Below are 13,004 nucleotides of genomic sequence, written 5' to 3'. Positions count from 1 at the left end.
CTATTCCAGAAATTATACTGTGGTTAATTCCAAAATCATCGTGGTCACAATCAGGCCTGAACCCAAGACGACTGACTCATTCCTGGAGATAGAGCTGGCACATTTGGCTAACGTAAGTACCACTCATTTGACAAGGTGCCACTTATAATCCTGCCCTTATGAAGGTCATAGTTATCCTTGCTAACAATAAGACTAGCACATCTTTTCTAGACTTTCCTCACTGCAAACAAACTAATATGTTATGAGCACTTTGTTATTTTACAAAGACAGAGTGCCACCTTATTTGATGTTTTCCTTCATGGTAAGCCTGTCTTTGATGTGTCCAAGATCATATATTGCTTATTTACTCACGTAAATATCCTTACCAAGTCTATGGTAAGCTCTAAGAGTAAGAATATGGATTGGGACTGGGACAATAGCTTAGTGGTCTGAGCGCCTGCCTGGCAAGTGCAGAGACCCATGTTTGATCCCTGGTACTGCATGCTTTGCCGCCCGGAAACACCGGGTAGGCTGTACCAGCCACTGAAACTAGCATGGTGGTGCATGCTTGTAATCCCAGTGCTGGGGAGGCTGAGACAGGAAGATCATTATGAGTCCAAGCTGCACAGTGAGAACCTGTGCCAAATAAATAAAATAAAAAATTTTAAAAATTAATTAAAAAAGAATATGCACAATAGCCTGTCTTATGTGGTACGAAAGTGTGGCATATAAATACATGGATCTGAAATGTGTGCATCGTAGAAGTAGCACACATACCACACGGGAGCTGATTTGTTCGGACTAGACAGGAATGGGGAAGTTTCTTGGTTACTTTCTTGTTGCTGAGAAAAAACACCCAGTTCTTAAAGTTACAGGAAGAAAGGTTTATGTTGTTCTCTTTGTAGAGGATTCAGTCCTGAGCCGGCTGTCTCCAAGGCAGGGCAGCATGGCCAAGGGGCATTGCAGGGGAGAAACAGCCCGTGGCAGGGCCAACAGCAGCAGCAAGCACTGCTCTCCCTTTCTCTTGTCCAGGCGACAAGCCTAGTGGGTGTGCCCCTCCCTGGGCCTGCCCATTGTCCACACCCAGCACAGTGCTAAGCCAGGTCAGTGCAGTAACTTAATGATCACACACCCTTAATCCCAGGATCAGATACTCACACTGCAGGCACTCCCCGAGGCTCCATCTCTGAGCACATGAGGCTTTGGGGGGACATCCAGGGGAAGCCGTAGCAAGCAGCACACTAAGTGCAGGACGGGTCTGTGTAACTACCTCGCTTCTTTTAGCCATCTCAGGTTCGTTCTTCCATCCTAGAATGACCAAGACCTCATCGTTAAATCCACCCCATTGCTACTGAAGTGCTTTGAATCTTACTTAAGATGTCTTTTTATTACACCCACATTCAATTTAAATGCTTCCCTAACAGACAGATAGGATTTAGGCATGCGATTGTTCCCAGGTCCTTTCTTACAATTTTTTTTTATAGTTTATACTTCCTGTAAATTATTCCTTGCAAGATTTCTGTGAATTTGACCTTTGTATTTGAAAAGAAAAAGAAAAAACAAAAAGGATTAAGTCATTTTTGCAAATTGATCTGGTTAGTGAATGACATAGAAGAATTTATATTCACATCGTTTGGATTACACACCGTTTATATCTTCTGCTATTGTACAGTTTCTCATCTCCCAAAGAAATCAGTCTTAATTTTATAGAAAATGATAATCGCCTTCCCTGTGAACCACTTTTTAATAACATGCATCAGGATTCCTAGATTACTTAAGGAAAACTGCAAATTGTTCTGTGGTAACTTTCAAACATCACTATTAATATTTAAAATATTAAGTATTTTCTACTTTTTCCACAAGAAGTATCATTTTGCTGGTGTGATCTTGCCTCAAGAAATTTGTTTTATTTTTCAATATCTAGCCCATAATGCTTGTCTCACCATTATACTTAAAATTGAGACACACATTTGTGTGAAATTTGAACATTCACTTATTTGTGTGCTCAAAATTTTCAATGAAAACACTCAGCTTTTTTTTTTTTTTTCTTGCTAGTATGGTTTCTCTTTAGAAACAAGTATTGGTAGGGGCTAGGGAGATGGCTCAGTGGAATAAGGGCTTCCCTGGCAAGTGCGAGGGCCTGAGTTCAATCCCGGTTCCACCAAAAAAAAAAAAAAAAGAAAAAAAGAAACAAGTATTGGTATAAGGTAGTGGGGCATGTTAGTTCCCTACATCAAAGTTGTAGGATTCCCAAAAAAGTCCTAGAAAGCTAGAATATATATCCCTTGTTTCTTATAAGAAACACTTATGTAAACAAATATGCACAAGACTTTCCTAAATAAAGATCAAAACATTATTTGCAATTTAAAGTGCATCAATTAGAGGGAAATATTTGATGGGTTGAGAAAGAAAATCATATTGATGGTACAGTCTCATAATTTCAATTGAATAAAACTATTTGAAGTTAACATATGTAAGATTTGGGTCATCTGTTCTGTTTTGGGAATCTGTTTTACTGTCCAACTTACAAAGGAGATAAAGCATGTAGACAGTATGGCTCTCTGCGTGTGGAAACCGGACATGGTCCATCAGCTTTATTATACTACGTACGAAAATTGAAAAATCAGAATGAAGGGACAATGAGCGCAGCCCCCGTAGAGTGTATTCTGTGCCTTTTAGTGTTTTGAGTAAGTGAACTGATTAGATTACCAAAAGAATACTCTCTCCTCTTTGGGAGACCTAGACTTAAGAAAATACAGAAAACATATGACAGAAATGTGATAAAGAGAAAGAAGAAAAGTTTATACTAGAGAGGAAGAAAACAGCAAGGTACACTGCCTTACACTGCCCTCACATGAAGTGCCTGCCTGTTTGTGTCCCCAGAGGTCACTCTGGCGAGGGGGGCATCTCCAGGCTTCTCTGCACCTCCTCTACATTTAGTGTCTGTGGCACTGTTTGTACACCATAGCCAACCCACCTGTTTTTTATTCTTTATTTAATTTATTTATTTATTTGTGGCTGGCTCAGCCCACCCTGAAGGCAGGGCTGGTGCAGCATGTGCTGCCGGTGATCAAACCACAGTCCCTGAGCGCTTGCCTAAGCTTACCTAAGTGGATGCTTTAGACCGCTGAGATATCTTGCCGGCCCCTATTTCATTCTTAATTTCTAATGCTTATTACATTTACATTTGTATTATCACCCAAGTTGGAGTGTATAAAATACTGCCTTGTTTAGTGAAGTAAGGAACATGTGATTGGCTTATTGTGTAACATAAAGCTTGTTAGGTTTATAAAATATTTTCTATATACTGGTAGAGTCTTCCTGAAAGACATAATCCAAAATGCCTGTAAGGAAATATGACAATCTCAACTAAAATGTGAAAGTTGAAACAGATTAAAACAAACTAAAACTTCCCTAATCCATTGTCATTGCCATTGAAATTAAACTATTTTAGATATGATTTGTCTCTAATAAAAATAAATATCTATTTTACCTATTTTCTTCTATTAGAAGTATCTTCTGCACTCCCTGAGTTCAGAAAAGAATACAACTTGCAAACATCTGTCCCGTATGTCATGTGAATTAAAAAAAAAAAAAAAAGAATGGAAGTTAAAGTGAGTCTTGGGAAAACACTTACCAACATTTTACAAATGAAATGTGTTTTTCTGAAAGCCTTTAAACAGATAGCATTTAGAGTATGTTAAATATAATAAGCCCCTTGGGAATGGGTGGATTGGAAATAGAATATGGAACCTTGCAATTCCAAATTGTATGTAGCAACACCAGTTGCAATTTCGAGCAGCTCTAAAGTCATGAATGACCTAAACACCACTCTTAGTTCAGTTTCTGTCTACAGCTTCAGTGTCATGACCTATGTATGGGCCAGGGCTTCTGATCCTTCATGCTGAGGCAGAGCAGGAGTTTCCTTTTAAGAGAGAGAAAATTTATTTTTCTCGAGTAAACAGCTTTGCTTTTCATGCTGAATGCATATCATCATTAATTTTCACTGTGACATTTATAATTATCAAATTGGTAGATTCTATAATACATAAGGAAACTCATCATTTCACTGAAAATTATTATGGAGCCCGAGAAAAGCACAACAGAGTAACTCGTACACACACACACACACACACACACACACACGCAGGTACACACACTCGCGGCGAGGTGCCCTGGGTCTGGCAGGTCCGGGTCCCTGGACCTTTCCAGAGTGGCAGTACCACCCTCAAACTGAAAGATGAGCTGGAAGAATATAAAACAAGTACATTTTAGTTTTCAGCACTGCACACTTAAAATTGTAGTATTTTTCCAAACAAAAACTTTATGTAGTTCCACGTTGAACTGAACAATGAAGTGGGCCGTGGTGGTCTGTAGTACAGTCTTACCCTTTAAAATGTTCCCTCTCTTTGGACAGCAAGTCTAATGGCCTAAGTAGGGTGCTGCTGTTCTCTTTCAGAGTTGAGGGAAAAAATCAGTTATATTTGTATTTCTGAAATTTGTCATATGCAGAAAAAAACTCATTAAAAATTGGGCTTTTGAGAGTTGTTTTCTTTGTCCTAGTTGATTACATACTAACAAGATGAAGCTACCGAATGAAATTTGACTTAACATATAAACTAAAATTAATCATGAACGAAGACGTCTATAAACCCTAGTAGAAAAGACAGTGCAAGAGCGAGATGGTTATCTTTAGATAAGTACTAAAAACACCAGCTTGCACACTCACCAGTGCTGTTCCCGTGAATACCGAAGACTAGTAATCTAAAGAATTGAAAGTCACTTGGCAAGGCTTTAATACACCCAGTGCATACATCCATAATTTTTACAAATGGGTGTTTGCATCCTTTTACTTTGCAAATTATTTTTTCAACTTAGCTTTGGCTCATTTGGAAGATATTCCTTGTGTTTTGCTTGCATGAAGCTCTTTGGTGATTTTTAGAGAAGAGACTTAAAATGCTAACTAGACAAGGAGATTGATAGCTCTGCTGCGCTGTTTCACATCCTCAATTTCTAAATTTGAATAAACATCCTCATCCTACTTCCAATTTGGTTTAATTGGATTCATAACATATAATCTATAGTGTCCAAAAGGATTTTAGAATAATTGTGCTAATTATCAGAGCAAAGGATGCTAGTTAGTTTCAGCTAAGAGTCGGATAGTAAATATTTTAGGTATCAGAGCCTAAGGATTCCAGCTTACCAACTGTGCTGTTAATATATGAAGGCAACCATAGAGTTTATAAACAGATATGTATGGGTCTGCCTCAGTAAAAATCTCTGTGCAAGAATAGGTGGCAGGCCAGATTGGCTCAGTGGGTTGTAGCTTGTCAGTTTTGCTACATGATAGCAAGAATGGCAGCCCCTTAGAGACATCTAAGTCCTAACCCCCCAGAACTATGAATATGTTGTATTAATATAAAAAAGAGACTTCTGTGTGAGTGATTTCATATCGAAGCATACATGTGTTGCATGTGTTCTTCATGTGCTTTATGTGTCAAATGATGTCTGTGCCATGTGGCTAATAGTTTGGAGCCTGAGATGGGAAGTTTTCCTGGACTTTGTGATTGGATTAGTTTATTTCCATGAGTCCATGTGGCTGCGACCAGAGGGACTCATCGTAAGTGGTCTCAGCCTGCCTGTGCTGCCTTCAAGGAGCAAGGGCAAAGCTAAGAGATGCCACCAGTGGCAAGCAGGTAGAAGCCGGAGATGGGGATTCAGGCCTCAGCCACAGAGCACCATAACAGAGTCCTCCCTAGATGCTCCAGAAAGCCGGGCCATCTCATCCTGTGCAACGCCAGACTCAACTGAACTCTCTAGACTTCTGACTTGTGGAATCTAAGATAATAAATGTGTGGTGTTCTGTGTAATAGTATATACTTATGGTATGTATTAATAATGTCACTTGGAATCGGATGTGCAGTAATTCTGATAATGCGTGTTACTGAGTGAAAATTAGACACTGGAGAGTGTATTTTTTTTTTTCTTTTTTCCTTTTTTTTGGTGGAACCGGGGATTGAACTCAGGCCCTTGCGCTTGCCAGGGAAGCGCTTCTTCCACTAAGCCATCTCCCTGGTCCTGAGTATTTTTGTCTTACTCATCATTGTCATAACACTCACTATAGGAACTAGACTGAAGGATCACTAGACAGTGAGAATAGTCTTTGTAAAGAGAAGCTGAGATGTTTGGGGAACCAGAAGACTTTGTGAGGCAAAATCCTCTAGACAACCAAAGAAAGGCCTGCGGGGAGCGAAGTGCTGGACGTCAGGTCCCCCCCACCTGTCTGTGTGTGTGCTGTTCTAGTGAATCCACTCTGTGATCAGCTGAGGGACGGCACTAATGGGGTTATGCTCTGTCCTTGTCTCTGCTTCAACCTTGTGAATTACTGTTAAGGTGTCTTATTACATTCTCTGGAATACCAAAGGAAAAGAGCGATGCTGTGTGCAGTATGGAATGGAGGGATTTCGGTGTTTGCTACTCCACCTGGGGGGATTACTTGGCCGGGTGTTAGATGCTAAACACCCATTCGTTTGCTGAGTGATCTGACTCTATGCAGCCTTGGAAATCGTGTGATTAAGTAGTCATGTCGTTAAACAGTCATAAGACCTGTATTTGGGAGCAGTGATTTGTGAAGGATGGGGACACACACACACACACAAAGTGTTTCTGATTGTGGGTCTATATTTTACTGCTTCCCATGTCACAGGAAACAATTTTCAGAGTAGTGATATATTTCAGAAATTAGCAACGCAAGACATCACATCCATGAAAACAGTGCTTCCTGGTTTACCGGGACCACTATGTAACTGTATAGCAGAAGCTGAATTAAATATATGCTCTCTCCTTGTGCTCCAATTAAATAGCTGCCACTGTTTGGGGAAGAGTGATGAAATATGGATATGAACAGTCCTGAGTTTTACCTTCAGTGGCCTTTCTGTCATTCTGCTTAAAAAAAATCTTCCTGGTTTAACCAGTTCTCATTGCAGTGCTTGCTGTAGAACCCTCAGAAGTCCATGCAAGATTCTGTTTCCATACTCATAATAAGTAAGAATATAGCAGCTGATCTGAATGTAGTTCTTTGAATTTCATAGACCTGACAGTTACAGAAAGATGGAGAGGGAGAAGGGGAGAGAGGGCGAAGGGGAGGGGAGAGGAATAGGGCAGGGGGAGGGGACAGAGCAGAAGGAGAGAGGAATAGGGCAGGGGGAGGGGACAGAGCAGAAGAAGGGGAGAGGAACAGGGCAGGGGGAGGGGACAGGGAAAGGCGAGGCAGAATGTTGAAGAGGGATGGCAAGGGCTTATTAGACAGAAATCTTAGCACATATGCAAGAGAACAGGCTCTACTTGGAGAGTGAGGTAGGCTATACTTCATAGCTAAGAACGGTTGTGGTTTTGGCAGTGGAAATTCGTGAAATGTGCCGCGCAGTCTCTCTCTGTTTCCTGCTGTGGCACAGATAATGGTTGCCTCACAAATGACATGGGCAGTCCCCCAACATGCAGGTGAAAGGGAGCTGCCAGGCTTACTGTGTTTTGGGGGAAGAGGAAAAAAAGAAAGAAACTAGACTGGTGCTGTGAAGTGGCATTTTTAAGTCACAGATTCATTGTGATTTTCCCTTTCCCTTTTGCACCTGTCTTTATTTCTTGTATCCATCATCATGATGCCCCAGGTTATTTTTCGTTTTTCTTGAGAGACACAGAAGGGTGGAAGAGAAGAGGCTGCCTCCCTGCCTGACCAGGGATTGAAAGTCTCCCCTGACTCACGAAGACAGAGGAGTAAGGATTTGGTTGGTTGATGAACTCCCCATTGGGTAGTCTAGAAAAGAGTGCAAGACCAAATTATTAATGGATTACATTAGCAGATTATGAATGGAGTACCCTAACAGGTTATTAATGCTTAAACTTCTTTTTATAGCTACAAATTATAAATAAAATATTCATGAATAAGGGGGTTGGGGGGATAGCTCAGCAGCATAATGGTCTGCCTGGCAAGTGCAAGGTCCTGAGTTTGATCCCCAGTAAAAAAAAATTCACTCCACAGAGGCCCGCCATTCAATTCCTGGGCCTGCCATGCTGGCCCTACCTCCAGGGATCATTGAGATGGCAATTGAGTCTGGGTGTGGTGGCGTGTGCCTGTAATCCCAGCTCTTGGGAGGCTGTAAACAGGTGGATCACTACAAGCTCGATCTAGTAGTGAGACCCTGAACACTGTGTAGACCCTTCCCTAAAAATACAAAAAAAAAAAAAAAAAAATCATTCCATAAAAAGGACCAGGTAGATAGCTCCGTGGTCTAAGTTCCTGCCTGGCAAGTGCAAGGACCCAGGTTCAATGCCCAGTACCACATGCACTGTGCTGGCCATTGAAACCAGGCGTGGTGGTGCACACCTATAATGCCAGTGCTAGGGAGGCTGAGACAGGAGCATCACTGTGAGTCCCAGCTGTGTAGTGAGACCTTGAACCAAATAAATCAATCAATAAATATTCTTTTAAATGGCAGAAGTCTTCAATATTTTTCATAAGTCTTTTGTTGTTAAACCTCAATTTGCTTTGAGTTGTTTATCCACATACACTAGCTTGAGTTTAAGAGCATACAAACTCCTCCTCATTATTTTAAGTATAATATTGATGAATGAATATACTAAATACAAATATCTATTTACTTTTGCTATTGGGTCACAAGAATTTTGCTGTGGGGTTCTATTTTGAAGGCATTTTGTCATAACTAGTTCCAGATAATATAAACATATTGTCTGAAGTAGATAAAACTCATACCACAAAAGTAATTATGATTAGTATCTAGAATTTTTGTGTTGCCATTTTTATTTTATAGGCCCATCTATACAAGAAGCAAAATCTTTCCTTGAGAGTTACCTGAAAGTGCACTCAAATAGCTCGATATAAATATAAGAGCGGCTGAAGGGCACATTGCAGAGAGGCCAGTGGACATGGGAATCAACACTCCTTGCTACTTAGTAAGTCATAGGTGCAGCTGGAGGCGTTGGCATGGCAGGTGCAGTGTTCAGAGCCCCACTTTATAAGTAGCTCAGCTTTTGATTTATTATTACTGTTATGCTCAATATTGCTAACTTTTGTTGCTTAAGCACACCTGCTGCATGCTTAAGACCAAGTCAAAATAAGATCTGTGTTAATGAAAATTATTCTCTTTCTCCCTTAATAAATTAATAGATAGATAGATAGATAGATAGATAGATAGATAGATAGATAGATAGATGATAAATAGACAGATATGTCAAGATCAATTATGCCTCCCTTGGGGGTTACTTTTGGAGCCACATGAGGAGCGTCTTAGCTCCTTCAAGGTTTTTTCAAGTGTCTTTTCTCAAGTAGCATCAGAATTATGAGCTTCGTGTCCATTAATCCTTTTCATGTCAGGGCAGTCATGTTAAGTATTCATGAGAAATACACAAACTATCTGTCTGCTGTTATGCACAATAACAGCAATGATACTATACTGGGGAAAGCCTTCCCTCCGTCCTCTCCTCCTGCTCCTTCTCCTCCATGTTCCTCTGTCTCTGTGACTACAGTGTGGGCTCTGTGTTTGTGTGTGTGTGTGTGTGTGTGTGTGTGTGTGTGTGTGTGGTTTGTGAGCACATGGGCACACACACACACACACATATGTATTCAGGCACTGGGGATTGAACCTGGGTCCTTGCACCTACTCAGCATGCATTCTACCAGATCTTTGTGTATGATGCCTTGTTTTTCTAAATTTAGAACATTAAACAGAGGCGAATTAATGTCAGTGAAAATTTTTTTATCTCATTCATCCACAATGGAAAGCCAATGTTCAATTCACTGGATGATGTGACAGAAAGGATGCGCCTGGCACATGCGATACGAATGTGGGGAATGTTAAAACAGCTGAGAGGAAGCCACTGCCTTTCTTGTGTCTGAGCTACTTTGTCTGTTTGCTTGTTTTGCCTCCACAGACAAGAGGTTATTTTTGTTTCAAGAAAGCTATGATAAGCGCAAAGAAGTTGTGAAGTTTCTACATTGATAACTGAGCATGCGTACGAAGCAAGTTTGAATAAAAAGGGTTGAGATATAGCAATGTTATTTTTAAGTTGATTTTTAATTGACAAATACTAATTGCACATATTTATTGGGGACTAAGTGAAGTGTTGATATATGTTGAAGAGGAAGGATTAAATCAAGCTAATTAGCACATTCATCACTGCACAAAGTTCCAGTTAGACAAGAGGGATAAGTTTTCGTGATCTATTGCAAAGAATGGCGACTACATATAAATAATGTTGGTTGTATATTACAAAGTTGCTACAAGAGAAGAGTTTAAACCTTTCCACCATGTTATTTGGTTGCGTATGCCTCCAGCAGTGATTTCTCAAATTTGATGCTGATAAAAATTACAAATGTTAGAAGGAGAAATTATTAAAATGGTCATTCTGGGCCGGGGAGATGGCTCAATAGAATAAGCGCTTCCCTGGCAAGCTCAAGGACCTGAGTTCAATCCCTGGTTCTGCAAAAAAAAAAAAAAAAAGGTCATTCCTAGGGCTGGCCAAATAGCTCAGCGGATTAAAGCGCCTACTTAGGCAGATGCAGGGGCCGGGAGTTTGATCCCTGGAACTACCATGCTGGCCCACCCCCAGGTGCACTGTGATGGCAATTTACACTGGGTGTGGTAGTGTGCGCCGGTAATCCTAGCACTTGGGAGGCTGTAAACAGAAGGATCACTAGAGTCCGATCTGTGTAGTGATGCCCTGTAGACCCTGTACTAACATACAATAATAAGTAAATAATAAAAAAAAAGAAATTAAGAATGGTCATTCCTAGATTTCTCCCAAATTTCAGCCTTGCTGTTGCCAAAGGCTCTGTTTAATAAGTGTGCCCATTGATTTGACAGTATATCCAGAAAACATGTTTGAAGATTATGAAGGGAGCAAGTCTGTGCCTAAGATAATACATAAGTTGAATTTATTCAGCACTTAAAAGCACCAAGCAAAAATCTAAAGAAACTTTGCCCCCATTTGTAGGAGTCCCCCCCAGATTCTTGTCTCTGTCCAAGAAGTCAATATTTTTAATCCCAAAGATAAATTATTGGAATCCCACCAAGTTAATTCCAATCTACTACTCCCAGTGAAACCCACGGTGAAAGTAAAAACACTAAAACATATTTATAATTATTGGGGAGCCCAGAGGCCCTAAGTCCAGCCACAAAGATGGATTTCCAGAACAAAGAGGCTGACCCCGGGCCACACCCGGGTTTTAGTCAGTGGAGGAGGAGTGGCTTGAGGAGCGATGACTGAGAATTATGGAAAGTAGTTGAGTACTGTGAGCTGAGCTAGGTGGGTGGCCTACATTCTCCTCTGTCATATGTGAAGAAGATATACAGAGAAAATGATTCACATTATGCTATTGAGATAGTATCTAATGTTTTGGGGGATCTGGTGCTTCAGCTTTGATGTAGCCTTTCAAGTCCCAGGAAGTCATAGCCTCTGTCTCGAGGCTCAATTCCTGCTAGCAGTGCAGAGCATTGGCCCTTCGTCCTGTCTGAACCCTGCTCACATTAGAAAGCAGCAGGTGTAGGTTACTAGGGAAACACACACATCTCCTTCAAAGACTATCACCAGCACCTCAGCTAGACCAAGATACATTGCTTAAGGCTGATTGAAAAGATAAAAAGAAGTCCCAGCCAGCTCTGTACATATCAATACAAGGAAATAGGGTCAGGCTCAGTCAAAATGGAGACAATCGCTCTTCTTTCAAGGAGAGCTGCTCAGGTGGTCCTCCACAACCATTCACATTTATTGTAAAATTTTATGTTTCTCTGTAACCAGCTTCACCCAAATGTACATTCAGATTAGTAAAGCTTATTGGTGTACCGTCCAGTATTCAGTCAGAAGCCATTTCCTTCCTTTTTTTTTTTTTTTTTGTAGTAGTAGTAGTACTGGGGATTGAACTCGGGACATTAGATTTGCCAGGCAGGTGCTTATGTGCTTGAGCTAGCTCCCCAGCCCTCCTTCCTTGTTTTCCCTGCTCACTCTGGTTCAATTTTCTTTACATCACCTGGCATATTAATATTGGTCTTGGATAGTTTTTGTCTCTCTTCCTGCCCCCTTCAAGACAACAGTGAAATATACAAGGCAGAGATTTTGTTTAGTTCAGTCTTGTTTCGTGACGCTTTAGGAAGTCCCTTTGGATGTAATAACAGCTTAGTAAACACTTTCTGCGTGAATTACAGAATGAATGGGGAGCTTAGTGGGGAATCCTACTAAGTCTTTCTCCTGACTTCTATATTTTATGAGAGTATTTTGCCTTCATGAAATGTGCTTAAACTCTTCTGGCAGGGTAGATTTGGAATAGAGTTTGAAAAGAATAAAGTTCTTCCTAGTATGAATGTCGTTGTATAACTACTGAGAAGGGAAGCTAGCAAGTATTCTTAGGTTTTCTATTTCATATCACAGAACAGAAAAGTTACACATACCCAAGAAAGGAGAGAGTCTCTTTTAGATGTGCACTCAAAAGTGGCCTGTGTATTCTAATATTAAATAAATACGTTGATCTGGTTGATGTTGCTCTGAGCAGTAATTTTCTAAATTTGATGTCAATAAAAATTAGGAAAGTTGTAAGGAGTTATTACAATGCTCACTCCTAGATTTCTCTAAACTCTCAGAATTTCTGGTAACACAGACTCTACACCTTTAATAATAACTGTACCAGTTGATTTGGGAGTATGTGAAAAAAAAAAGCGCTTGAACATTTTGAAGATAGCAAGCTTGTGAAACTGAGGAGAGATGTAAAAGAACAGAGCAAATACCTTGAAAGTGGTGTGGAGGGCACCTGTGGCAAGTAGGCTGTGTGGGTTGTGGCATCTGCTTAAGATACTTAACAGTGGCTGGTTAAAAACTGTTTCACTTAAATTGAACTGTCCTATTTTGAGTGGAGCCAAGAGAGGCAGATTGTTTGTTTGGTTGTTTGTTTTGCCAAAAACTTGTCTTTCAAGATGAACATATCTTTCCCAAAAGTTTCCAAATACACACAGCTTTAA

General features: G+C 40.4%; 1 protein-coding gene across 1 annotated transcript in view; it reads left to right on the top strand.

Annotated features, from left to right (window-relative positions):
* Nucleotides 1–13,004, top strand: part of Adgrb3 (adhesion G protein-coupled receptor B3) — a 336,851-nt gene continuing 323,847 nt past the window's right edge. The window contains exon 1 of the mRNA XM_004634385.2: nucleotides 1–112. The gene's annotated coding sequence lies outside the window, so the exon portion shown is untranslated. The remainder of the gene's footprint in view (nucleotides 113–13,004) is intronic.

The sequence above is a fragment of the Octodon degus genome, unplaced genomic scaffold (assembly GCF_000260255.1).
Source record: "Octodon degus isolate 3935 unplaced genomic scaffold, OctDeg1.0 scaffold00061, whole genome shotgun sequence".
Classification (NCBI taxonomy): domain Eukaryota; kingdom Metazoa; phylum Chordata; class Mammalia; order Rodentia; family Octodontidae; genus Octodon; species Octodon degus.
Note: the sequence above shows the minus strand (reverse complement) of the source record. Positions and strands in the feature narration are given on the sequence as shown.